The sequence below is a fragment of the Bombus pyrosoma genome, linkage group LG11, assembly GCF_014825855.1.
Source record: "Bombus pyrosoma isolate SC7728 linkage group LG11, ASM1482585v1, whole genome shotgun sequence".
NCBI lineage: Eukaryota > Metazoa > Arthropoda > Insecta > Hymenoptera > Apidae > Bombus > Bombus pyrosoma.
Window position 1 is genome coordinate 8,783,674 of NC_057780.1, and position 14,420 is coordinate 8,798,093.

Sequence of the window (14,420 nt, forward strand, 5' to 3'; positions counted from 1 at the left end):
TTTTCTCCCGTGTGATTACGTAAATTCATTTCAACGGTGCAACAGTCATTAAACAAGTTTACAGCCTGCACTGTCACACTTTCTATCGTAATTGCTTCATCGAGTATCAGAAAGATTTATTGTCCCGCGATGTGGATGTATTGTTTTCGAAATAGAACAAATCATGAAAATCGAATCTCATTACAATGCTAATGAAATTTCAAAATGTTTCGTATAACATTGATAATATATTTATAAAAGATATTTAAAAGTGAACGAATACTCGCGTGAGCCTGTGTATATATTATATTATTATTATGTTAGTATTATATTAATCAATTATGATCGTAGTGTAAGAATGGGATTAGGCGCGTTAATCAAAATTTCCCAAATATCAGAACCGTTGAACTTCATCGTAACTCTTTCATGGTGCGCTATATCTTTTAAATTACTTCGGATAGTACAGGGAAACACGCAGAGAAAACACGAGCTGACATTAATCAACATTTTTTAAATATCAACGCCACCGGATGTTCTCAAAAAATATCCCACGATAAATTTTCGAGATTACCTCGATCCGTACATGGAAAGAAAGAGTACGACGAAAGTAGAAAGAAGCATTAACTTTATCCTGTTAATAACGTTAGAATTATGTAATTAATAGATAAATAAGTTATAGAGTTAGAATGTTATTCTGTTTTCTTTGATAATCAATTTATACTCACTAAATTTCCTAAATAATTTGGAAAAATAAAATAATCGAATAATCTAAATGATTAAAAGAATTCGAATTTGAGCCGATGTTCCAGAAGAGAAATTGTCTCAATGTTTTTAATAAATCGTTTCATGGCCGAATGTTATTAGATTACAACGCACGAAATGAAATTACAGGATTCTCTTATCTACCTAATACCTAGCGAAACATTAAGATATAATTCCTATTAAATATAATACACCAAAAAAAAGAATTTAAAAAACTCAAATAGTAGCAACTGTGTAAATCAGGGCCGTGAAAGCTTAAAATCGTCGAATGCAAACAGACCAAAAAGGGAAGTAACGCGATGGAAGAGCGGCCGGTTGCGAAATCTGGCAAACGAAACACGGCGTGTAAAAGTAAGAAAGAAAAAGGCGTTCCGTTTTTTCCTTTCTGTATCGATTCCCCCCTTTCACGAAACGCGAACACACGAAGAGAGCGCGACGTGGTCCTCGATCTCGAAAAGGGAAAAGGAACTCGGAAAGTGGAACACGGCCAATGGCCCGATGACCTCCTGACACACATTTCACCGCTCAACGAAAGTGAAAAGAATCGACCGTTTTACGATCCGTTGGTCGGATTTATGACTGCGGGTACCTGACGAACTGTATTTCTTCCAATTACCTTGGATGCCTTCCTCCGGCCAGCATAAAACGGCCAATTTTTCTGCTCGCGGCAAACACACCTTCGAAATACGACTATTGCATGAGCAAATCATAGACCCTTCGAATTTTGTTTCACTTCTTCGCTGGTGATGATCAATATATTTTCACGTTGGCATTTATGACCCCCTCGTGGGTGATATACGTTATTGAATATGCATAGTGATTCATAAATCTGTTTAAACGAGGCTAATGTGTTCATTCAGACAGACGCGGTACAGCTGTCGCGAAAATTTGTATATATGGTAATTATATGACTGGAGCAAGTGACATGTGTGTTACATTATGTGCACGAATATGTTCGGGTAGATAAAAATGAATTATATTTATATTCGTAGATTGTAATTGTATTTAAAGCTGTGTTGCAAGTTGTTCACTCTTCGATATCGTTGAATTAATAAGCGATGTCCGACGATGTATATTAGGTCTGTTATTTAATTTTTCGACATTTAATTGTATTCTTCATCGATGTTTGATAAAGTTCGTGTTTTCCCAAGTAACTGTCATAATCGTGGTAAATGACATATTGAGACTTTTGATTATTTAGAAATATTTTGATCCTATCGTAGAAAGTTGATATTGATAAAACTAAATGTAGAGACAATTATCTTAAAAAGGTATATAGATACCTATCGAGATATTTGTTACGCTCTATACGCTCTATAAATGTAATAAGTCGCTTGTGGTAGTATAAAAATATCACAGAATTCCTCTTCGAATTTACACGCAATAACTTCCAAAAATGATTCGAGTTACATAATCTAAAGAATTCAGTGATAAGTGTTTATACAATAGATCTTATAAGAATACTTTTTCTTTTTCATTTGGAAGAATTTTACAATCAATTCTCATTGAGAATTATAAGTAAATTATTCTGGCGTGGTACTATAACGTGAATAACAAGTGTTTATCGTATGTTTCATTCTAACTAAATCTAATGTATCTTATGAGAATACGAACGAACTTTGACTTGTACAATACTTTGAATTAACGTAGTATCAAGGACGGAACATCTTTAGCGGCTAACAATTAAGAAAGAGTTGTGACCTAGAACAAAAAAGCAAGAGAACGGTTCTGAAGAGTTTGGACCGTTTGTACCCAACAAAAGTTCCCTAAGAACATGAGTCGGAATGTAAATCATTCACAGCGTGCATCGATCCGAGATTTAGGCATGAAACCGCAAAGGTTCATCGAGCGTTCCATGCGGTGAAAACTTGGTTTCGAGGAGTTGCCCTTGGTACCTTATAACTTTCGTAAACATCTGTAGAAAGTCTCGCTTTCTCTAAGATAAAGATGATCCTTGACGAATCAGCGAGATTGCTTTGGTTAACCTTCGCCTCGACCAAGGATGCACAAATAGTAAAGCAGTCCTTATAAAGCTGGTTGAAGGTAAACGAAGACAGCGAAATAAGAAAATCTCCTTATGCCGACCTTTAGAGGTAATTGCTTGGTTTTTCGAAGTTCCTTGCAAAAACGAAGAAGCAATTCGTACTTCTAATCGACCTCTTTTCTAAATGGCACATTTTATCTCAGCTAAATTACGGTTTAATCCTGATACAGACAATTGGATATCTGGATGCTCGTTTCTACATTTCTTTCGCCCATTTCTACATTCTTTTTCTATTTCCTATTGAAAATATCATAAAACTGCTTTGCATTCTTATCGTTTGAATATTTCAAAATTTATGTAAAATATTTAGACGCTAATATTGTGACCACTCCTATACTTTTAGTTATCAAAAATCAAAGTTACTAAATTTTCCTCTAAACGTACCCCAAACCATCATAGTCGCCATCGTCGTATTACAACTTCAAACAGACTTATGTACTTGTTGAATAAGGGTTGAATGCTTTATATGGCGATCGAGCGGAATCGTAGAACAAACTGGAAGAACAATTTTAGAATTGATGACAGTCCTTGGTCAACAAAGAACAGCCACGGTATTGGGCTTGGATTACCCTAGCCCTGCTTATCGTCCCGATATCCTTGGCTCCGTTTTTAGCCTGAAATCGCGGGCATAGGTGCACTTTGGCCTCTGTTTTACACACACGTGCTCACATGTTAAAGCCAGTATATCAACCACTTGAGTAAACGAGCACGTAACTTCGTTGCTCTAACAATAACCGCAGTGGCGCGCACACGGAAATCGAACCTGCTTTGGTAACTGGAATGGCACAACACGCTTCTTCGCCCACTCTACGCATCACGATCCTATTTTAAACAGCGCGAGAATGATGAATTTGCCATAAGCAAAATTATACCAACAACAACAAGTCGTATTATTTTCATTACATTTTTAATGGATATTCTGTATAAATTATATTCCTTTAATTTTGATACCTTGACGAATTACCCTGTCCACCGCTTTCCATAAAAACTTCGAGTATACCGAATGGTACAAGAGGTGGTCAGATTTCAAAGCAACGATCGAATTTCTTGGAATCATTCTTAATAATAGACATCTTGAATAGCCTTATATACTTTTGATGTATTTAGACCGAATGGCGACTGTTCATTCAGAATGCCGACTATTTCCGATGCAGAAGCGTGTATATGTCCTGATACAACACGAACACGAAATTTGCTCGTGACGTGGGGGTAGTCACGGTTATTAATAACAACTAAATAACAGGTTGACCTTCGTCGATACGTCTCGATGTATTTTAACATCAGAACGGGAAACGCGTTCGTGAAACAGGCGCCATCGTGAACTCCAGGATTCGCGTACCATTGAACGTGGTCCAAAATCCTTCGTTACCAGCGAACGATCGCGTGTGTCTCATCAGTCACTTTGTCATTGTCATCGTTGCGAAGTGACGGCAGTAAAGCGATCGTGCGACACAAGCCTGAGGCCATCGAGTATTTTACGAGGCATTGTTCGACAGAAAGATCGCGCCAGTCGTATAGCAGTGCACATTAGAGCTGCCAGACGGTTTAAGAGCACTTTAGGGCCATGGTTTTTATTCACAGGTAAATTCGAAGGCCTCCGATGCTTTTTACGACGATCCTGTGTCCGTAAATCTCGTATACGATTTCAAAGGGCAGAATAAAAGAATCGCCGTTCTGAAGGATGTTGGAGAATATATCTGAAATGATATTAGACGGTAGGGATAACGACGATATGATTTCAAAGAGATATAGGGCTATTTTTGTATTTGCTTGTATAAGTTCGAATGTTTCCAAAATATCGTAATCTAAGCTCTCCTGGATAATAGGATACACTAAATAATTATACAAGTTACAGATTGTAATTTGTCTCTTGTCGATCAATAATAAAATTGATGATTTTATTAACATTAGTTCTAGTAGTACAACTAATATTACGTGCTGAGTGGTATCTCTGGTATCTGTTACGAGTGATATCGCTGATCACTAATATCGAAATTAGTAACTAGTTAAAAGTTTATAATTATAGTTATGTGTACGAATGGCTTGAAATTTACTTGTGCAACTTCATTATCTTGATCCTATCTTGTCAACAAAATGTATTAGTATTTATAACTTGTAATACTTCACTAAATACTAATTCGATTGTGTGCAAGAGCACCTGATCATCTTTTTTTCAAATGATTTAAAGAGTCTAAGGAAAGAATCGAACGATCCCAAAACTTTGTAATACATTCGACGTAACAAAGAGACGGTTCAAGGTTTCCCTTTGGCGTGTCTAAAGAAAAAATGTATATTTTTCCGACGATGTGTTTCTTTGCGAAAACAGACGAAAAGAATACGGAGCAACAGAGGTCGCAAATCATGCCAACTTACTCTTCGACCCCTGAAAATCCATTACGATATTTCAGGGCCGAATATTTAAGAGTATTCAAAGCGTAAGGCATAACGGTCCACAAGGAGCAGTAAATTTCGAACAGTCAAAAGAACAGGACGCGATGTTTCCTCAGTTTCAGGTGTAGTCGATTATGAGAGAAAAGTTGAGGTTGTAAATATTTGATAGAAGGCTCCCCGGTGCTTTACGATGCTTTGAAAAGCTGTATACTTAAACAGGGTATTAATAATCAAACGAAATTACAAATTATCTCTTAATAATGGCCTGTTTAACAATCCTAACTAAATCGTAGTAGATTTTACAAACGTATCATGTTACTCAAATCTCAACGAAGTCACGTCTATTAAAGAGACGTAAGTACATACGTTCAACGAAGACTCGGTCACCATATTATAACTACAAATGAAGAAACGAATTCTATTTTTACAAGACTTCAACTACTAATGTACTCCTCGACGATCTATTTTTTGTATTCTGTTTCGCAATTTGCCTCTTTATAGGCATCATGCGATGTATAAAGTTTTTTTTTATGTATTAGCAATTTACAATCAATTCTCGCATTGAGAATTTTCAATAATTTTCTCTGGCGTGGCGCAGTGACATGGCTAAATATTTATAATAAGTTAATACTTATTATAGATAAATATAATTATAAATAAGTATTATAAATAAGTAAATATTACTTAATATAAATATCTAGTTAAATCTTGTGCTTAGGTCTAACGGGTAGTGTTTTTTTAATCCACGGATCTGGTCCGACGTATTAAGTAATTTAATAATTAGGGGGTTTCGATGTTTGTTGACTCTTTTGCTATATCTGTTGCTATATTTTGTTATTTCTTCTTTGACTGTGGGTATCTTGAGGTCACGATGTATTACTTCGTTGGTGACATACCAGGGTGCATACGATATATAAAGTGACAAAATTTTATAAGCGCCGATTCTGTTGCGAGCTTCTCAATTTAGACAATCCTGAAAATCGATCGACAAGTAGTATCTTCGAAATTCAAAAACAAATTATTTCCTTGCCATCACGAACTAATACAAACAGACGACATACAATGGTTCATGATCGTTTTTAGATACTTATCATAGAAAATTTTAATGAACGTGTTATGTACGTTGCATGTAACTTTCTCATATTCAAACTACCTAATATATTCAGAAAACATTTCTATAGATGTTCAAATACTTTTGCGACGCGCTGTATAGCTTCTCTACGTGTTGCCCGGTTGTCTGCTTTATCTTTTACCATGTAGGTAGTTCCCAACGAAGGTCGAGTGCCGTCCACCATTCAACAACCGATCTTTCCGTCTTCTTCTACTTTCCGGATTCCGTCTCTCTATCCTGTTTCTCCCTCCTCTCTATTTGCAGTTCGCGGAGCATGCTTGGAACAACAATCGAATGCGGAAAAATTCTTGACAAGGACGCGGATGTCAAGGACACTTAACACACACATCGCTATCGCACCTGACTTACACTTTACAATGGGCCATTACCGTAGGCTGATCATTAAAGATAGGCTTTTCAGTTGACGCCGGTCTACCTCTTACCAACGAGATCATTCTTAATGTACGATTGAACTTTTCACATTCTTACGATCGTCGTCTAAAATGGGTGACCGCTATTATTCGTTATCTTTCCTTTGTTACCCGATCGCACAAGCTCAAAGTACATTTTATGTTAATGTCGAAAACGGAATTTCCAGCGGTGATCAGAATAAAACCCACGAAAAGAGGAAAAACCAATGGGTTTAATGCGGTTGCTGCGTTACTAGAATATTACTCCATTATCCTCGATACCCTGATTCTTTTTAATCACGCTGTTATTTAACGTTGAGATTCGTCAGATTCGTAATCGATACATTTATAATTGGTAATAATCATAAGTATGAAATCTCCAGTTGCGCTGTCCGTTTAAGAGGCAGAATTTAGTTTCTAAATGAGCCCAACGATTTATAAAATTAATTGTACATATGATCTTTTGATCAATTCATACATCGTAAAATACAATACATAATAAATATACACGCATACTACTACATATTAATAAAATGTTAGGTCAAACACGAATGTTAATGATGATCACGAAGAGCAATTATTATACTTACCTGAATTTTGCAGGAAGCTCCATTTTTTCCGTCGTCGTGATCGTGATTTTCCATCGTGAATCCTCGCTTCTACGGTCCTGGCCTTGACGTGTCTCGATACGACGTACATGAGCTTACACTGACGTACACTATGTGCACACAGCTGCATACAGGTCACGAGGACGTGACGTCTAGTTGGAGCACGTACGCGCGTCAACAAAAATTAATCATAACGCAATGTAGAAACTGCTCCAAATTTCGGCTACCTCGATGAATCACCTGTAATTAAACATAGTTAAGTATATCAGAGAAAATCATACACTTTAAACATTTTATAACGAAAACACATAGATATTGATAAAATACATAAATTAACGAAAAACTGACGGCTAAAAGAAATATTTATCGTAATCTTATATTATCGCACATTAATAAATTTTAATTATTTGTTTAGGGACGATATATTAAAATCAAATACGTGATTCATATTCATAGATATCGTTGTTTGAACTAATAATGATAGTCTTGTTACAAGATTAGAAAAATATTATCTCGTATGTATCTTAGAAACAAAATAGTCTAGAGATAAAGAACTTCTCCAGAAGATTTTGCTGTAAATTTTGTTGAAAGATTGTGCCATAACATGAATAAGTACATGTATACAAGAAGAAGGTAATAAAGAGTGAAACTATAGCCGATGTAATTTGAGAGATTGTATCGCGGCGTTCAATCGTTCAGATTGCTCGAGAATTTTGTAGGCAAAGAAAGAAGTTTTAGCTTGCAATCTCGGAAATTACTTCGACTTTTGAAACATCGTTTTACCACTCTCCATTGATACATATTCTCGAGGCCATCACGATCTATTAATTCTTATTAGTATATTAGTATTACAACTTATGTATTCATTGATATTATATCATTCTAATTGATGTATATAATTGATAGTGTAATAGGATTTAATCTGCTCTTTCTTGTAAAACAAAAGTGTACAGACTTTTATTACAGAATTTAACTTCTTTGGATTTCTGAAATCTATGTTGATAGAAGTTATATTTTGTAACACAGAGAATCAAATTTTCTTGTAGTATCTAATTTCATAAGACTTTTGAAACAATGTCAAAGCGTAATTCTTCAGTATCATGACAATTACAATCAACGACAGAGTCGTAAACAGCTATCATCCATCGTTCTACGTATTTCAATTGAGCGACAGAATAATTTATTCTTACGAAATGAAATTATAAATTCCATGTAAACCCTGTTAATGACAAACCGGTTCGATATCGTCCCGTGGCATCGCGAATGTACTCCCCATCACTCCAGCAACATAACGAAAATGTGCGTGTGATTCACGCGAATCATGAGTTCGTATGCGACGAGATGCATTAAATGGTAGAGCGTATCAGAAGAAACGTACACGTGCGAATACTCCACGTGTATGCAAGTATAAACACACAGACCCAGTCTTGGGATTTCGGGTCGATAGCCGTGACGTCAGTGAATCAAACGAAAGAGAGTAGGAGAGAGGAAAACGGCGCACGTTGATAGAGAGATAAGAGAGTGGAGAAAAATAGAAAAGTTGTTTATAGAAAACCAGAGAGAAAGAGAGATATAGCGAAAAAGAAAAGGACAGGGTAGTTAAAGAGGAAAGAGAGAGAGAGAGAGAAAGAGAGAGAAACGAAGAGGCGAATGAAGTTCAAGGTTGACGCGCTTGAATGCACGTCCCACGCGGAAAATAGGAAAAGAGAGCGAATGTATTTCCCAACTCCGAGGAGAAACGTGAATCGGATGGTAGGCAAGCGGTACGATTGTCGGTAGGGAAATCTGCGAACAAACTTTGCCTCCTGTGAAACCAACCATGATTGATCAACCACTGTGGCTATTTTAATGGAAAACCACTCGCGGAGCTTCCATTCACTTGTGGAATCGTAATCTGTTTAAAATGAAACGTGTCGGTTTTGTTAGATAGAAAACTCCTTGAAATCACTTTGGTAAAAGTCGAGAAAAAACGAGTCGGTAGGCAAATTCGTGGAAGAAATGAAATTTCATTGACTCCCATTAGCAATAAGAGAGCCATTATTAATGACATAAGATTGTATTATCATAATAGGATTATGAAGTTATGAATGTTACAACATTTCCTATGTAGCTACGGGAAATAACGAAAAATTTGTAATTTTTAATTCGACGTTCAGATGATTCCATAGAATCGTTAATTGTTATTACGTGTCGATGGTGACATCAGCAACAATGTCGCACTATATGAACATCTATAACGAAGCACGTGTTAGATGATAAAATTCGAGGAAGTTATAAACAAGAATATTTTCTCATTTGATTCGCTTCTCTCCAGAAAATCGCGTGTTTGGTGGGTGTTTCATAATGAGACGTCCTAGTGACATTATTACGAGGCGATAATCCCCGTGACTAAGCGCAATAACAACGTGGATAACTTGCGGCGCATTGCATCCTTTTGTATACATTACAGATGGATAGGTGCAAAATATAAAAAATTTATATTATGGCATATAGTCATAAAAAAGATAGAAATTGATAAAACGGTCCAAATGCTAACTACAAATATCAGAAGATCAAATGTCACAAGAAATTGGGATTTACACAATAAAAGATTCCATTTGTTTATAAGTAAAATTTAACTCGAATCTAAACAGTTAATGAATATACGTTTAATGCTTCTCATCGATCGTGATGATTAATAATAACAACGTATCACAATAGATGATTTTATTAATTTAGCGAGCTAAAAGACTGAAATTGTATTCATAATATACAGGGACTCTATTTGTTCAAGGTAATCGACATGAAACGGTCTACAGCTACTACGTATTATTGTTCTTTCACAGGTATGATGCAACTGCATGAATCGCAATCAACCGCGAGAGCGCGTTTAAAAAGCGGTGCCAGAATTTTAATCAGCTCGTAATTTCGCTGTTAATTTCGTAATCGGAAAGATATCTGAAATGCGCGCGATAAATTGACACAAGCGCCCAAGAACGTCGGATTACATGCGAAAAACAACGCGTGCGAAAAACAAACAGGCCTTTAAAAAAAAATGGCCAAATTGAAGAAAAAAGAAGAGAGGAGCTATCTTTTAATAAAATATCTGAAAATAAGGAGAAGCAACGTCGAAGTTAAGAAGGTCGGGTCACAACGTACGAACGTTTCATCGGATTACGAAAACAATCCAGTTTTTCCCACGCGATTAAAGGTTTTCGCAGAACTAATAGCATCGACAGCGACACGATACGCGATATCTTTTAAACATCCTGCAAGAACGAGGAAGCCGCAGGCCCGCTCAGAAGTGTAATCCTGAAAGGGGAATTGGACTAGATCCTTGTTCCATTGGCCTAGCAAACTCCAATTGGATCTCGAGTTTGTTGTCTCGACTCTCCACTGTACTCAGACCGTAATCGTATTTGGGTTAGCATGCCCGGACGTGACCTGGACGTGGTAACCTTGAACTTGCCGCCCCCGGACGAGCCAACATCAACTCCCAAACCCTGTTCCATCACGAGAAAAGGATGGGTACCGGTAATACATTCCAAGAAGAGAAGAAAATAACCAGAAATCTAAGGACATGAAAGAGAATTTACTTTTAGTTCGCTCCACTAGGCCTTCTCTCGTCTTGCTTCTTATAGCTCGTAAAACTGAATCTTCAAAAGAGAACTTCCTGGTACGACTAAATATTCGTTTGCTTTAATATTTTGTATCCTGCAATATATATATATGAATTTCATCTTTAACTCTAAACACAGAGAAAATATTAATAGATTTCTGATTTTATTAACATATGTGGAAGAATATTTATCATTTAATAAGAACACGTTTGAAGTTACTCAAAGTTAAATTAAAAATTGATCATGATCTAATTGGCTGGTAATAGAATAGAAATATCACCTACTGAAATTGTGTCAAGAATGTAAACTTCTTTTAGTACTGAAGAAGTTTATGTAGCATTTCTTGTTCTGAAGTTAAATGCAGAATTTATTTCACTAATTAGAGTTGTTCATACGCAACTTGTACTCTTGAACATAGAAGTTCGCTTATTCTTGTTAATGTATAAGACAAATTAATTATCTATTGAGGATATGGGTCAAATAAAGCCACCTTTTATTAGGGAATCTTTCGTCCTTAAACAGTAATCCGTCCTCGACTCAACTTTCAACGTGCACAACGTGTAAGATCCCATTAATAACGCTAATCAACACTAATCGAGTTGGAACCTAGTGATTTCGTACAAAGAACTACTTAAGCGGCTAAAATGATTCGATATAAGAGCGCTACATTCTAAACATTTACAAAACCATTTTTCATATTCAACCAAATTTAGATGATTTACATAACCTATAAGCAAATTAAATATTGTATTCGTTCAATCATAATTGAACTCTTGTTTACCTTTAACGTACAAAGTTCTTCTTTTGAATGTTTTAATTCAAGGTAAAATCATTTGTATGCATGAAAATAACATTCATCTCTACGTTGTATATTATCATAGCGTATTAGGTAGATCTTCCTAAGATCAACTTTTTCCAAGCCTTGGGGCGAATAAGACAGTCATGGACGACCTCGGGCAAGTGTTGGCTCCCAGCTACGTATAACGGGTTGCCCGTGACCGGGGAGAACCTTGGCCATGGATGTACGCCGGGTGTAGTGACGCAGGCGTCGCGACGCGCGCGTTTATTTCTTTCATGATTACTTTTTCCTACAATTTAAAAAAAATAGAAAACATAGACAATTCAAACTACTAAATTTTGCAAAGCAACGCATTTCCTTATAAACTTTTGATCTTCTTATTTTTATAATTTCAATTTGAGAATTTTATTCTATTGAAATATCTTGCAAATAATGCATTTAAAAAAATATATATTAAATATGCTTCTTTCGAAAAATATATTCTAATATATTTTCTATAAGATAAAATAACTAGAGCAATACTCCGTTTCCTATCGATAAAAGATTTACGCAAGTTCACATTCGAGCACCATATACATTGCAGAATGTATTCTATAACGTAGATATAAGTAGGTTACATCAGAAAACAGATGGTAGCATGCTCAAGACTAATATTACCCAGAGGTGGAAGTAGTTCCCACTTCACGAGAAAACTCGTAAAAGCTTGATATGTACTTTGTCACCCTACATTATAGGTAGAGACCTACCACAAACATTTAGATCCCTTTCCTTATATTCTTTTCTGTGACAAAAAGTTGATACAATATTTAGCTTTCCATATTCTGGGATCACCACGAGGAGTACTATTTAATTAAATATAAAGAAAGATGAATACAATAAAACATTAATTTATTCATTATTCATTTATTTCTGTGTCCAAATGAGTTGCGACATTTTTTGCGTTAATCAGTAATCAATAACTCTTAGCGATTCTAATTAGAACTTTAATCTCATGTCACAATGTAAAAAATGTTCTAGGCGTAATAGGCGTTAATAACACAGCTTACCCTGGAAAAATCATCGGCGGCTTTGCATCAGTCTCAACCGGCTACATACGACTAGCGATGGGATCGAAATCCTCGTGATCTTGTACCAAATTCAAGTTCTGTAAAGTTAATTAGAGAAAATACAATACAAATTTCAAAATAACTTTACTCAGCGTGCGTAAAATTAATATTAATTTTTTATATATTTGTTTTATTACGAATTCGATTTGTCGTTAGAAATATATGCATTTTATTACGCTATCACACTATACATAAATGCATTAGTAATAATCAATCGATATCTGAATACTTTAATTAACAAATTCATTCATAACCTATATAACAACTTAATAGCGTCATTCGTAAAAAATCCCAAAATCATAAAATATACATACATGTACAATACAGATTCATAATTTGTCCAATCATCGAATTCAAACCAATATTCTAAAAGTATTTAATGATATATATAATAATTATATAGTCTAAAAGTTGCATTTCGGTTCGTGTCCATCGCTACTTATAACGGTTTGCCCGTGACCAGCAAAGACCTTGGCAATGACTTGCGCGACACGCTGCGACGCACGACAAGCCGGCTGGCGGCGCGCATGCGCTGATTGCGCGCGCATCTCGCTCGATGCATATCCTGGAGGTCGCATATCCCGTGCACACCGACGACAGCAACCTTGACCTTATACCTCGGCCCGCTGGCCAACGAGGTCCATCCACTCTTGATCGGTTGAAGGTCACCAACACCGTGGCTAGGAAGCCGCGACGAGAAGAGGCAGGCAAGCTGATGGTAACGGCGGCGGAGAGTAAGAGAGGACCTAGCAAAATCCAGCCGCTCGATCTCCCTCGAGGACGCGTTAACGATTCTCAATTATGTACCGCGCGTCAGCTCTTGTCTCACTGCATCTACCCTTACCATCATAACTTTTCTCTTTTTTCCCCTATATCTCGGTCTCACTATACACGTCTGTCCAATTCGTTTTGGTTCATATACATATGCTCGCAATTTTTACTTTTACTATCAATCACCCCATTTTCATTTTCGTTCAGCGTTTTACTCATTGGACTTTTGGTTTTGTGGTCCAAGGTTACATGTGGAAATAACAAGAAAAGTTGCAACAGGAATTCCAATAAATCATTTAGCTTTTCAAAAGGACGAATATGTGGACGATATTACTGCAATATGGGAAGTTTTAGATTCCTAACACTTGAAACCACAATCAAGTGATCTGATTGTATTTTATTGTAACAGATTTATACTATAAATAGGTAAAGCATCTGTAGGTTGATTTTTAATATTTCTTTATGCTTAGATAGATAATCTTTGCATTGAAATATTAGGCAATTTTAGGTTTTAAGGCTTGAGACGATGCATATGGTAGTAAAAAGTAAAAACTTTTATATTATATCAATAATATATATATATAAATAATCATAACGATCTATCAGCTTTAATATGAGCATAATCTGCAGAATATTCACTTTATTTTCAAAATTAGAACAGGTAAACAAATAAAACTTAATCATTAATCAAGCTTATCTAATTAAGTGCCAAAATAAATAAAAATAGAGCAATAAACTGAATTAGATTCCTATCTGATACATTTAATGAATTCACTTCTTGTGTGAATTGACAATAAAGTCGATGAAAAGGAAAATGAAGTGTTCGATGTGTTCATAAAG

General features: G+C 35.8%; 1 long non-coding RNA gene across 2 annotated transcripts; it reads right to left on the minus strand.

The window, feature by feature from the left end:
• Positions 1-11,006: 11,006 nt before the first annotated feature.
• On the minus strand, positions 11,007-13,857 carry LOC122573231. 2 transcript variants are annotated; one of them, XR_006318685.1, is made up of 4 exons: positions 13,124-13,857; positions 12,750-12,847; positions 11,686-11,992; positions 11,007-11,510 (listed from the first exon to the last, which is right to left on the minus strand). It is a non-coding gene; the product is annotated as an uncharacterized LOC122573231 (long non-coding RNA). The 2 variants fall into 2 exon arrangements; XR_006318684.1 differs by having other exon boundaries at positions 11,007-11,992; positions 13,124-13,843.
• Between the last annotated feature and the right edge of the window lie 563 nt (positions 13,858-14,420).